Source organism: Macrobrachium rosenbergii, chromosome 26 (genome assembly GCF_040412425.1).
Source record: "Macrobrachium rosenbergii isolate ZJJX-2024 chromosome 26, ASM4041242v1, whole genome shotgun sequence".
Classification (NCBI taxonomy): Eukaryota; Metazoa; Arthropoda; class Malacostraca; order Decapoda; family Palaemonidae; genus Macrobrachium; species Macrobrachium rosenbergii.
The window spans coordinates 40934052-40947769 of record NC_089766.1 but is presented as its reverse complement, the minus strand read 5'-3'; the positions used below and the strand labels follow the sequence as shown (position 1 = coordinate 40947769).

The 13718-nt window shown below is 39.1% G+C and overlaps 1 protein-coding gene across 1 annotated transcript in view; it reads right to left on the bottom strand.

The window, feature by feature from the left end:
- The window catches only part of LOC136853137 (scoloptoxin SSD14-like), a 342771-nt gene extending 329053 nt beyond the window's left edge, over window positions 1–13718 (bottom strand). Inside the window, exon 1 of the mRNA XM_067128438.1 lies at window positions 13203–13718. The gene's annotated coding sequence lies outside the window, so the exon portion shown is untranslated. The remainder of the gene's footprint in view (window positions 1–13202) is intronic.

Here is a 13718-nt window from a genome sequence, read left to right as displayed (position 1 = left end):
AAAAATATGAAAACAAAACAATTTCCTTTTGTCTAATATACTCTTAGTCTTGGTTTTTTAATGTCTAAATAATTTTATCTTTTTTCTTTATATATCAATATACTATAACAGAGCAACATATCATGAATCATGTATGCTGAAGTTCAAAACAACAAAACTATAAAGGAAAAGGAAGTCATTTTGTAAGACAAAAGAAGATGATGTCCCATCAGCAAAATTCACACGTTGCAGCCAGAAGGCAGATGAAGAAGATGCAGAAGAATCTAAGACCGAGAAAGAAGGAATATGCTTTATTTGTGACCACCCAACACCAATCAAAGATTTATGATTGGCCATGACATTGCCTTTACATGAAAAGCTGCAACGATGTGCCACCAACCTACTAGATGAGAAACTTCTGGCCAAGCTTAGTGTTGGAGATATTGTTTCTCAGGACCATATGTATCACTCATCTTGTTTGACAGGTGTGTACAACAGGGAAAGGGCCTGGCTAAATTCCCAAAGAACTGGAGATGATTATGTGCAGTACAGACAAGAGGCATGTGCCCATGTTTTTGCTGAGCTTGAGATGTACATAAGAGACAAGCAGTTGACTACAGATGGGTGCTGCTATTTTACAATGGTAGAACTTTATGATTTGTACAAACAAAGACTGGAACAACTAAATGTTGATGTTCCTTTGTGCATCGAACATGGTTGAAAGAACAGATACTTGCCCGCATCCCAGAACTGGAGGACTTTAAAAAGGGAAGAGAAATAAGGTTTGCCTACAAAAGGAAAATGGGAGAACCCCTAGCCAAGGCATGTGACTACAATGATGCATTAATCGTGGACAAAGCAGCTAAGATATTGAGGAAACAGATGCTTGAACATGAGATAGAATTTGATGGAACCTTAACAACAGACACTAGAAGAGAATCTGTGCCACCAAGTTTGTTGGAATTTGTAAGTGTGCTACAAAACGGTGGCGATATAAAATCCCAACTTAAATATGGAACATCATCTACTGATCTAGCTTTAGCACAACTTTTGCACTTCAGCTGTCGAAAGAATCCAGCATCTTCAACATTCTACAGACATTCCAAGTCAAGAGAACCTCCGTTTCCAATATATATTGGTCTCCTGGTCTTTGCAAAAACCAGGAAGCATCAATTAATTGATACATTCCATCACCATGGAATAAGCATCAGCTATGATAGGGTTCTAGAATTGACTAAAGGGTTAGGAGAAGCAGTTGTAACAAGGGCTATGGAGGAAGTAGTAGTTTGTCCCACCACACTAAGAAAAGGGTTCCTTACAACTTGTGCTGTTGACAATCTGGACCATAATCCAAGTGCCACAACTGCACAAACATCCTTCCATGGGACAGGCATATCTTTGTTTCAGCATCCGAGCACTGATGAAAAGGGCAAGGACAGAAACTTGGCCCAGAATCATCCGTGGAACAAAGTAAAAAAGTACCTTCTCTTCCTGAATATTACACAAATGTACCTCCTGCTCACTTTAAACATGAGAATCCCCTCCCTTCACCCAGTGGAAGTGCAGGACACCAACAGGTTGTGCTTTCAGAGCATCTTTCTCTTGAGTATGAAAGGCTTGAGAAAGTCAGTCTGTTGGACAGGAGAGAAAATGCTGTGTCCATATCTTGGGCAGCACATCACACTTGTCATCTATGTTGCCTCTTTTTCAAGAGGCAGCTCATTCAGTTGCAATGATAAAACATGCCATGGATATTGCAAGAGCAGCCACACAGTTTCTCAATCCTGGCCAAACTCCAGTTCTAGCAGTTGATCAGCCACTATTTGCAATTGCTAAGCAAATCCAGTATGGTGATATGGTTATTATGTTTGGAGGGCTGCATATAGAAAAGGCAGCATTCAAAATTCTGGGTGATCTCTTGAAAGATAGTGGTTGGACTGGTGCTCTTGCAAAAGCAGAAATAGCTACTCCTGGAACAGCAGATTCGTTTATTTCTGCTTCACATCTGAAGAAGACATGTCTAGCCCACCAGGTGATAGCTTGCAGTTTATATCAGCTGCACAAAGCTGCCTTTATGGCATATATCCAGGAAGCAGAAGAAGAAATTGAGCTAAGCTGTGAAAGGTGGATCAGAAAATGAAAATCAGTGTCCCCAATTCTACTTTTTGGAATCTTGTGCTTCATCAGGGCATACCGAGAGTCTAATTTCCAACTGTATAAAGATGTGCTGCAGGAACTCATTCCTTTCTTCTTTGCCCTGGACCATGTACATTATGCCAGGTGGCTTTCAATTCATTTGAGGGACATGGAGGCTCTCCAAAATGACACATTTGATGAATTCACAAAGGGAAATTTCACTGTCAACAAAACCACTTGGCCTTTTTCCTCAATGGCTATAGACCAAGCGTACGAGCAGAATAGTGTTTATGTGTAAGGAGATGGGGGAGCCACTGGCCTATTTGAAGATGAAGATGCTCTCAGAAGGTGGACAGTGGCTGGTTCTGAAGTAAGCTGCCTGATCGTTGAGTTTGAGACTAGAAGTGATGCTGATCCAAAATCTGAGGTTAAGCATCATGATGAAACAAACTGTGCAGAAAAGGTTTCTTGAAATGGTTGAAATTCTGGCAAAAGTAATCAAAGAAATGGGTAACTCTTTTGAGGAAGATTCAGTGGATCTGACTGTGCTAGACAGTCATGAAATTATGGACAGCAAAGTTAGTGAATCCTTGAGATCTATGAAGGGCCTTGGACAGACACAATTAACAAACTTTATTGAGAGGCTCAAGACACCCAGCAAATTCTATGAACCAGTACACAAGAACAAAATTCTATTGTTCAGTCGCAAGATGTCTACTACAGAATCCAAGGGCAAACAGTCACTGCAAACCATAAAGGATGATTATAATCTATTCTCACGCCTCTTCATATCATGCCAGAACAGACAGTGTGATTTAAATGTATTCTTTCAACATGAAAATCAAAATTGCCCACCATCACTGGCACAGAATGGACAGATGCATCAGGGCACCAAGTCACAGCTGCTGCCTCTACTAGAACAGCATGCATCAGACATCCCTGACAAAGAGCCTACCGCTGATGTTATCATAATGGATGGTAGAGCTCTTATAAATGCTCTGAGACCAACCAAGGGGTCTACATTTGAGTCTTGTGCTAAAGAAGAAGTCCTATCCAAGATTCAGAAGCACATATAGAAGTACAAGCAAACACATTGTATTTGATGTGTATAGGACAGACAGTATGAAAGCACAAAGAAGACAAAAAAGAAGCACAGGAGTTCGCCGGAGGGTAATTAGCACAGCGGAAACATCTGGCAATTGGGCCAGCTTCCTCAGGAATGACCACAACAAAACATCTATTTGCATATTTGGCAGACACAATCATTTCATCGCAAGCAGATGATACATCATGCATAATTGTCACTAAAGGGGATGCTGCAATTTATAGCAAAGCTGAACAAGACACTGCTGACCTACAAGGCTGCACTCACGAAGAAGCAGATACTAGAGTCCTTTTACATGCTGCATATGCTGCAAAGCATGAAGATATCTAGATTTTTTTATTTCGTGCAACAGTTGAAAATGAAAAGTGCTTAAGATAAGGCCAACACTCATGGGATTCAGCTGAAGATTTTAGTGTTTTTGTACTGAGGAGCCATGACCTTTGAGTCAGTCTAAATATTCTCTGGCATATTTAAGTTAATTGACAGTCACAGATAATTAATGTCAAACATTTTATGCAATCAGCTTGAGAGGACACGAAGTAAACTGTTTTGCAATATCAACAGCGCCAGTTTCGTTAATAAAACTTCTGAGAAATATAAGACTTGAGCATAACCTATACTATAAATTTGTCAAAAACGCTCGAGAACAATAATGAAATGTCTGTGCCAAATTTTATCATTTCATAATTTCTGCCTTCATTAAATTCAGGACAGATACTATTTGACGTCAAGCATGAAGACAACTTCAAAAATAGAATGTGCAAAAGTTATGAAGTTGGTAAATTTATTTATTTACTGACAGTCTCCTAATTTCTCTTATCTGTAGTCACCTTAATGTAAATTTCTAATCTCTCTCTCTCTCTCTCTCTCTCTCTCTCTCTCTCTCTCTCTCTCTCTCTCTCTCTCTCTAAAATAAAGCCTGAGGAAGAGTAGTAGTTAAACTAAGAGGCCGAAATAAAAGTAATTTTAATGAAGGGAGAGATGGTCTCAGTAACCATGGTTGTAACTCACCAACTATAAACAAAATTGAATGGAGGCAGCAATGAGATATTAAAATAGGTCAAGTGAAGTATGACTGAATAGCAGTATTTTGGAGATAGGATTTGAGGAGGAAGATGCTATGTGGTGCACTGAAAAGGAATGATTGGAGGCCAGACCACAAAATAATGCCAGAGAAGTAAATGGAAAAAGAAGCAGGTATATCACTGAACAAAAAAAAAAAAAAAACTGCTGCACAGTGCCAGTACTGTCACCAAGTGGTTTCCTCCTTCACCAATGGTACATTGAAAGCCATTCCAGCGAGTATGCATGCTCCACTGTGCATTAGTCCTTACTTCAAATCATTGACCAAATTGGTATGGTGAAATTTAATGGTGTTGTATAGTCAGCATTGTCAAAAATGCAAATGAACACAAGAAAGCATAAAAAACATACTAGATTATCCACTGTATGTATAAACAAAGAAATAATACATGAAATGGCTCACTGACTTAATGTGTAAAAAGACTGTTTGATAAGAAAGATGAGAAAATAACATATGTCGAAAATATACTGTAGTTGAAAAAAAGGGTAATAGTTATGGCTAAGTCATAAAGCTGATGAAGAGCTTGAAAGAATCAAAGTTTAGTTCCTTGGGGCACCAGTCTGTTTATATACTCAAACTGATTTCTGTTGTGGATACCACTCAGTATTAACACATGGGAATTTGTGCACAAAGACATTAAATGATATATATGAAATAATACACAAATCCATTACTATTTAAATTTTTCCTTGATATAAAAACTTCAGGTCTTTTGTATGTACATACCTTCGGCTAAAGCTGATTCGGTCATTGAAGCTTGGCAACAAGGTGGCAGGTAAGTTAGGGGTTGGGAGAACTACCCACTCACTCAGTAAACAGTTCCATGATTTCCTTGAACAACATGGACAAATCTTGGGTTAGTTAAAGGTATGATTAACGTTAAAGATCAGGTTTGTATATCTATGAAATATGAAAATTATCTTCAATATGCAATTTGTTCCAACGAGAACAGAAACCTTCGTCTTTTAGATGGAGACTCACTAGTGGGAGGTAATATCTAAAGACACCTGAATGAAGTTCTCCAGGCAGGTTCCTAGTCACATATGTGTGCAGGGGAGGAATCACCACTCTGAACACCTATCTACCCTGAATGTGTGATGACACAGCTGAAAGGGCCCAAGGAAATTTTGGTTTTCATGTAAGACAGGAAAACCACTTTGGAAAGTATCATATACTCATGAATTACCAAATAATAATGCTCTACTACAAACCCCCTCAACTCTTGTCATTAAAAGAGGGATTCACGTCCACAAAACAAAACTAAGCCAGAAGCTCTGTTAGATGGAAGAAGATAGATAATGTCAAAAGCATACCACAGGCACCATTCTTTCATCCGACTTTTCACTACCATAGACCTTAGGTGAAATGCTGTTCTGTCTTAATGGAGTATGGGCAGCTACACATCTTCAGCAACTACCACAGGCCCTCAGGTGAAAGCTTCTAGGACTTAAGGGTGACATTCTTCAGTAGAAAGAGGTAAAGGTGTTTTGGTACTGCCAGACACACGCCCTCAATACCTGTGGCTCAGAGAAGTTCCTCTTGAACACTAAGGATAGTGCAATGTCCCTGACTTCATGAGCCCTCACCCAGAGTACAGTCATTAACCTAGCCCAACTACTCATACGTCCACTTGATGAGCACCCCAAGCCAGAGTGAAGTGTTCTTGGATACTTCCTTCTGTGTATGCTGGTCCTAATGAACAGCTGTCAAAATCTCAGCAATAAGATTGCCAAGTCCCGTGGGAAGAGGTATAAGAGAAATGTGTGATATCATAAAAAGTGACTCTGACTGGGGCCATATCTTTTTGAGAATACAAACCACAAAAGATAGTCCATTTTGCTGGTTAAACATCTGCTGTGGATTTCCTGATGTTATCTGACATCTTCTCACACAACCCTGTGAGGAATAAGATGCTGGATAGTTTCTTAATGTGAAGTGCAATTAATTCCATGGCTCGATGGGACCTTAGCAGATGTGGCTGATGAAGCAATGTAATGTCACAGGAGTAACTGTCGCAGCACCTCCATGAGAAGGCAAAGCAGATTGTGATACTACTCAGATTGTGGCCAGTGAAGAGCCAGTAGATAATCCTGAAACAGGTTGATCATTCAGCAGATGAGAGCGACCAGAGGAAAATCATACACATTAAGGTAGACTCAGGGAAGGTGTCCCATTGTACACCAGGGGTCCAGCACTGAGGAGCAGAGTACCAGGAGCTTCTTGTTCCGCTGATTGGTAACACCAAAAATCATCAGGGTTTCCTAAACCTTGAACCATCTTTCTGCTATGAGAGGGTATAGGGAACCCTCTGTACTTATGAACTGACCCTGGAGAATGAGGTGGTCTATCACTGGAGCCTCATGTCCAGGGATGTTATTTGGCTGACAGTTTGATGGTGTTATGAACCGCCTACTCATACACCTGCCTTACAAACCTGTAGAGAGAGAGAGAGAGAGAGAGAGAGAGAGAGAGAGAGAGAGATGGAAACTGCAATCCTTTGCTTGCTAACATATGCCACGGTGGTTGTGCTGTTGTTCATCAACACTACCAAGTGACCCACTGACTAATCCTGAAATACTTCCAAGTGAGAAATCTCTCATATCCCAATTCATGAGACAAATGAGCCATTCAGGTGTGTCTCCCACCCCACCTTCAATGAATCCAGAACAGAAGCATCTCTGGAGGAATGAATTCAGCAGAACTCTCACAAAAAGTTTCCAGTTGTCCAGCCACCCAGCTAGATCTTCATCACTTCCAGACTCAGGCAAAGGGAATATCAGAGCACAAGGGGATCTCCCTGTGAGACACAACTCCTGGAAAGCTAGAATATAATTATGGTGACGAAGATAAAAACATGAAACACTGGCACAAAAACGTGAGCTTAACTAAATTGTGAGGAAATCACGCGAATAAATACCTACACACAGGAAACGATTAGCAAAAAATACGTTAGTTCAGTTAATAATATATTTACCACGTGGAAAATGAGTGTGTCGCTAAAGTCAGTTGAATTACTGGCGATTTCAATAAATCCCTAAGAATTTGTAATAGTATCGTAATAAATGCATAGTATATACTGTTTTAAACCCTCTAATGTAATGCTTTGAAGCTTCCGGTTCAAAAACTGTTTCTTTCTCCTTGACTTTAGCTTAAAAAAAAATATGAAAACTATGTCATGAGGTTTTCAATGGTTCATGTTGAATGCACACTTTATCAGATTGTTTCTTAGCGATCATTTTACATTAATCGGAGTTATGGGAATTAAGTCTATAATTGAAAGAACACTGGAGAGGATTTTACTACAACGTTGGAGATTATTTTCATTGGCTGAAGACTGGCACTAGCTGAGAAAACCGGTCAAGCAGTTTCTATAATTAATCAATCTTGTATCATATGAAGTGAAGTATTATGAACACTAAACGTTCCCGAGAAACTTCCTCATCTTCCAGTCATTACTGGAAAATATTTCTATGGCTTCTTTTGTATCCGATATCTCTGCAACGAGGCACAAAACGCAGAAATTCTACGATCTTTTATTATCAAAATCATGACTGAATGATTTGAGCCTTTCAGAGTTTAAAGCTATTAAGCAAACTTGGAAGAAGAGATATTTTGGTCCAAATAACAGCCTAAACTCCCCTTTAATTCTACATTTCCTTCACTCAGCCACTTACCATCAACCTTCCCTGTTCTTCTCTATACCTCGTAATTAGGATAAGGGTTAATACCCCGCTGTGAACTTTAGCAAATTTCGTAATTACTCCTTTGGGAGAGAATATCCTACAATTAGGGTTGAATTACCGAAAAGAAAATCCAGTGGAAATACATGAACATTTGCCGAAAGGAAACACGACGAATTAAGTCAATGGCATCCCCTACCAATGGTAATTAAAGCTTACAAAGACTAGTTATATGTGGACTACTGTTTAGGTTCTCAAATTTCTGGCGTAATTGTGCATGATTGAAATAACATTTTCATGATTTATTTCAAGGCGCTGACTTTTAGTCGTTCAGACATGTCGCTTATGTGGATTTCGTTTCACTTTTCATTTCTACTTTTTTCTAATTATAGGTGGTTGTTTAGATATCGGAGAGAGTAGATTGGTGAAGCTCTTCTTCCAGGAAGGGTATTTCCGGGATTTAATCGCACTCGCCATTCCTGTAGGTCCCTGAACTATACGAAGGAGTTAAAAAAGCATCTCTTTCTCGTTCACGGATAACATACATAGCAAGGTCCCTTTTCTTTGGACCTTGATACATAGTAGATTTTTTTCTGCCGTTGTTGTCGATATGGTGCTTCGTGGTTTTGATTTATTCTTAATTGTGTTCTCTCAAAAACTTTGTTTTCCTTATATCTGTTATCACAAAGGAAGGAGCTATTCCTTTGTGTCGAAGAATATATTCGGCTATGATACGTCATGATAATAATGAAGTCATGAAAATGAAAACTTTTTTTTTTTTTTTAGTGTAGCTTCTATACAGCAAGTGATGTTGAAAGCACACAGTAAACATCGTGGATGAGGACAGTAGGAAGTGACCCTTAATCCCATCCCCAATCCAGTGAGATTGGAAATGGTGAAATAGTAAAAAAAAATATCAGAGGCGAAGAGAATAGTGAAAATGGAGATGATTCAACAAATAGTTAAATTAAATAGCAAGTGCAGACAACTTAACATCATTGGATTCAATCGCACTCTACTTCCCACGAGGTTATACTATGGGAGTGCGTGAAATAAAGAAAAGTGGACATCAGAAGTGTATAATAAGGGCACTCAAAGCTTACCCAGGTAAAAAAAAAAAAAAAGCCTCATAGTTTTACTAAATTCAAAATAAACTTTAGAAATGTTAACAACTACAGGGCAAAAGGGAGTAGTGTTATATCAACCCCAGTGTAAAGAAAGACCCAAAAAGATTATCATCCTAGATATTAATCCAAGCATGATACTGGAACAGATATGAGAAGCACGTCCCACAGAATACATGGAATGAAATAATAGGGTGGTCGAAGGGAGACATACCTGGACATCTGATAATGCCAATCTGTCCCCATCCTCTTCGGATCAGAGAATATGTACAAAAGCATACTTTGTGTGCTCTAGGTGGAATCATGGTAGAGAAGAATGCCATAGTCCTGCCAGATACAGATTTTGTGCCCAAAACCATGAGTCATTCACATGCTGAGGTCTTATCACTGCTGGGAATGAGATTGCACCATTATGTTGCAACTGAGGAAGCAGTCTCTATACAAGCTCAAACCAATGCACTAAGTACCTCACAGGGACTAAAGCCTCTGAAGCCCATAGTGCAGTTACAAGCAAGGAAGAACAGGAGGTATCTCAGGACCTCCAGCAGGACATGCCCTTCCCAGTGCAGGAAAGCCAATGTGTTGAGAGAAATCCCCACCCCTGCCTCGTTCATGGATAACTACTGAAGCTACAACACCCATACCAGGAACAGAGGTTAGTCCTGTGATGGTAGTGAATAACAGACTCGGTGACTATATAGAAGTGGATAGAAAAGGAAAACAAAGTCTTAGAAAAACTTTTCAAAACTTGAGTGAACGACTTGTAGGGCAGTGTAAAGTACTACATAAGCTGGTCTCAGAAAAGGAAAGACACCACTGAAGCACCCAAGAACAGATGTAGACAAACAGATTATGCAACAGACGTAAGGTAATGAAAACTACGAAAGAAGATTATTAAGCTAAAAATTGAAATTATGAAGCTAGAGCAAGAGATTACATCATTCATGGATAAACCAGCAATGTGAATGGTACCTCAAGTTGTAAGGGTGTCTTAGAATACTCATCCTACAGGAAAGATGTCCCCTCCACCAGCTATGATAATTTTTATACAAAGATAACATTGCCAAGAGACATATCAATAAAAGGATCAAGAAATTGCTCTCAAAATTGTATCAAAATAGTTTTGAAACATCAGCAATGATAACTAAAGTGGTGGTAGCTGCCCAGAGAGGTAATACAGAAATGAGATAATAAATTGGAGAGAGGATAAAAGACACTAACTCTGAGCACGAACAAGATGAACCATCTTAAGATCCTTAGTTGGAATACAAATGTCCCGGCAAATAGAGTAATTTAAGTATAACAATTTGCTCTTGAGAATCAGGTGGACATCAAATGTCTACAGGCAACAAAGCACATGCCCAAAGATTATATAGCCAGACAAGGATACCACTTTATCACAAAGATGTGTCCAAGCTAGCAGGACAGATGGCAAAACAATACTGAGTAGAGGCCTAATAACATACCACAGGAAGAATGTAGCTGTAAAAAAAAATGTCCAAACCCAAGACTAGGTGCAAACAATGGCTGTCTTACTACAGGAACACATGAGAGTGGAAGGCAGCTATTCAGTGTGTGCAATACATGCTCCCCAGCACGTGCCCTGGATACTGATAGTAATAACCTTCTAGCTCAGTATCATCCCTTGTTAATAATAGGTGACCTTAATGCAGTACATCCAAAGTTAGGCTTGGCAACAGAGAGGAAAAATGTAAATGGCATACACCTGCACAAATATCTCATGAGCAAAGAAAACAATATAAGGATTCTAAATGATACTGAAGCAACACATTTCAAAGGAAACAAGCTTGACTACATTTGTATAGCTCGAGATTCAGATCTACAACACAAATGTTGGGGAGTGGATACCCTAACACCATATCACTTTGGTATCTATGCTGAGATCATATTGAACAAAGACTTTTACAAGAATGATCACAACACAAAAGAAAGTACCAAAAATACTGGAAGACAGCATCGGAGAAAGTATGAATGTCTGGCATGATGGTTATGAAGCTAAGAGCAGTGACCAGTACAATATGGATGTTACAGACAAACTAGAAAAGGAAGTGCTAAACAGAACACATCAGCTGAGGAAAGAACCACAAAAACTGCTAACGAGCTGGTACAGTGTGGGTGATGCAGTCAAGAGGATCAATAAGAAGTATAGTAAAGCAGAGAAGAAGTCGATGAATACAGTGGTGTGCGTTCCTCCCAGGTATGTATCCATATAAACACCTTGAAAGCTTTTTTGTAATGAAATAATGAAGCCTATTTAGTAATATTCTTTCAAATACCTTGCACAGACATGATGTCAATGAAATTAGTTGAAATACTCCTGGTTTTGGCACTGGTATTATGAGTGACTTCTTCCATGTTTTGGGCAAGGGCTGTCCTGACAATATATAGAAGACTACAGGAACAACTTCAAGAAGTTAAAAAGAACTCGAGAGAGAAGTTCTGGATAAAGATTATTATAGTCATCAAATGAAAAGACACCACCTTGTGAGGTTGCAAGGAGAGTGAGGGAAGAAAAACAAAGAACCACTCCATCTCAATCCAAGAGAAAGAGCAAATGAACTTATGAAAAAGTGGGCATCTGATGTTAGCAGTGATACATTACCCATCAAGGTTAGAGTGGCAGTTGAGAAGAGGATAAGGAAGAAAATAATGAAGTTAAAAGAAGGACTCAAGAAGATAGGCAAGTGTGATGACAAACCGATCACAGAGTAAGAACTGCAGGGCTCCCTAAAGAGTGGGAAGTCTAATGAACCAGGGTTAGATGGGATTACATATAGGCTAATGCTATTAGGTTCCTCACAACACTGAGTGGAAATCCAATACTCAAGCTTTACAACATGATATGGTCAGGACAGCCCTTTACCCAAAACATGGAAGAAGTCACTCATAATACCAGTGCCAAAACCATGAAAACCAGGAGAATTTCAGCTAATTTCATTGACATCATGCCTGTGCAAGGTATCTGAAAGAATGTTACTAAATAGGCTTAATTAATTCATTAAAAAAACCTTCTAAGTGTTTATATGGATATATACTTGGGAAGAACGCACATCACTGTATTCATAGATTAAGTGCAACCTTAGGGTTAAAATACAAATACACCATTTTCATAGATTTAAAAGGAGCCTTTGATAGGGCTACCCATATAATTATTTTGACTGATTTGACAGAAATGATAGAAGGGAGACTCCTCCAGCTCATGATGGATTGTCTAATAGACAGAATAAGTTGTGTATTTTAAAGGTATTCAATCCAGATGGGAAAAAAATGTAAGTGGGTACTCCTCATGGAGGAGTTGTATCACCAACTATTTAATATTCTGATGAATGCATTAGGAAAAATTAATATACCAGGAATCACTGTAACAGTATATGCAGATGACATAGTAATACAAGCAAGCACAGATAAAAGAATAAAAAGGTAATTAATGCACTCACAGCATCATGCAATAGCATAGAATTAGTCATATTGCCTGAGAAGACTAAGATGATAGCAAGAGATACATGCAACGCCTTGATGCTGCACATACAAGGCCAAAGAATAGAGAGAGTAGCCTAGTACAAGTATATGATGTCATACTCAGCAACAGGTATCATAAACTGTATGAAGTTAAGAGAATAGTACAGGTATCAGCAGCAAGGTTACCCCTTCTCCAGAAGGTAGCATGTGTCTCTCTGGGTGCAAGTGTACCAATGGTGAAACAACTTTAAACAACAGTGATAAGATCAGTAACTGACTACTGAGGAGGCGCTATATTGGTACTCTAGAATCATCCAGAACAAGGTAGCAAGAAGCATCAAAGGGGTACCTAAAGGTGTTAGGCAAGAAAAATTGCAGAATGAGGCAGTGCTGTGTCCAATACATCATAGAATAACAAGAACAACAATCATCCAGTTGTAAAGGTCCATAACAACTAATGATGTTGTCCTACACGATTACTGCTGTTAAGTATCAATGTACTTATAACACGAAACATGGGAAAGGGCGAACATGCACAGTCAAAGACAACAACATCAACAACAGAATAAATAAATAATAGCTTAGTAAAACCAATATAGAAAGTGAACACTCACCAGCAGCTGGACAAAGCGGCAGTTGTTAAAGGTTCACATACTATTTACGTAGAGCTTACTGTTCTCATCGCTTCCATTTGTTATTGGAGAATCATCAGATGCTTCGTGTCCTATCCCAGTTCTTTCACAATTACCCCCGACACGAGGACTCGATTCCAAAACATCAACACTAGGCCTAGACACCATATCAAAACCTTCAACAGGTCTTACATCCAGTGAACTTGATCCTGTTTCATCTGCAGTTCCCTCGTCACCATCGAAGGTCATCAGCACTTGCATTGGTTTCAAAGAAGCCATCTACAGGTTCATGGACAAATTCCTTCAGTTACAATGCCAGTGTTGAAGTTTTCCTGCTATAGAAACCATTCTGGCTTTGCATATTGTTAACAAGGGCTTCTGGCGCCCCTTTTCTAACATCACAAACACGACTACACTGCTGCAAATAATTATAGGAAATGTAATTAGTATGAAAGGCACACGGTCTGTTGCTTACACTTTTACAGCCGACGAAGGACT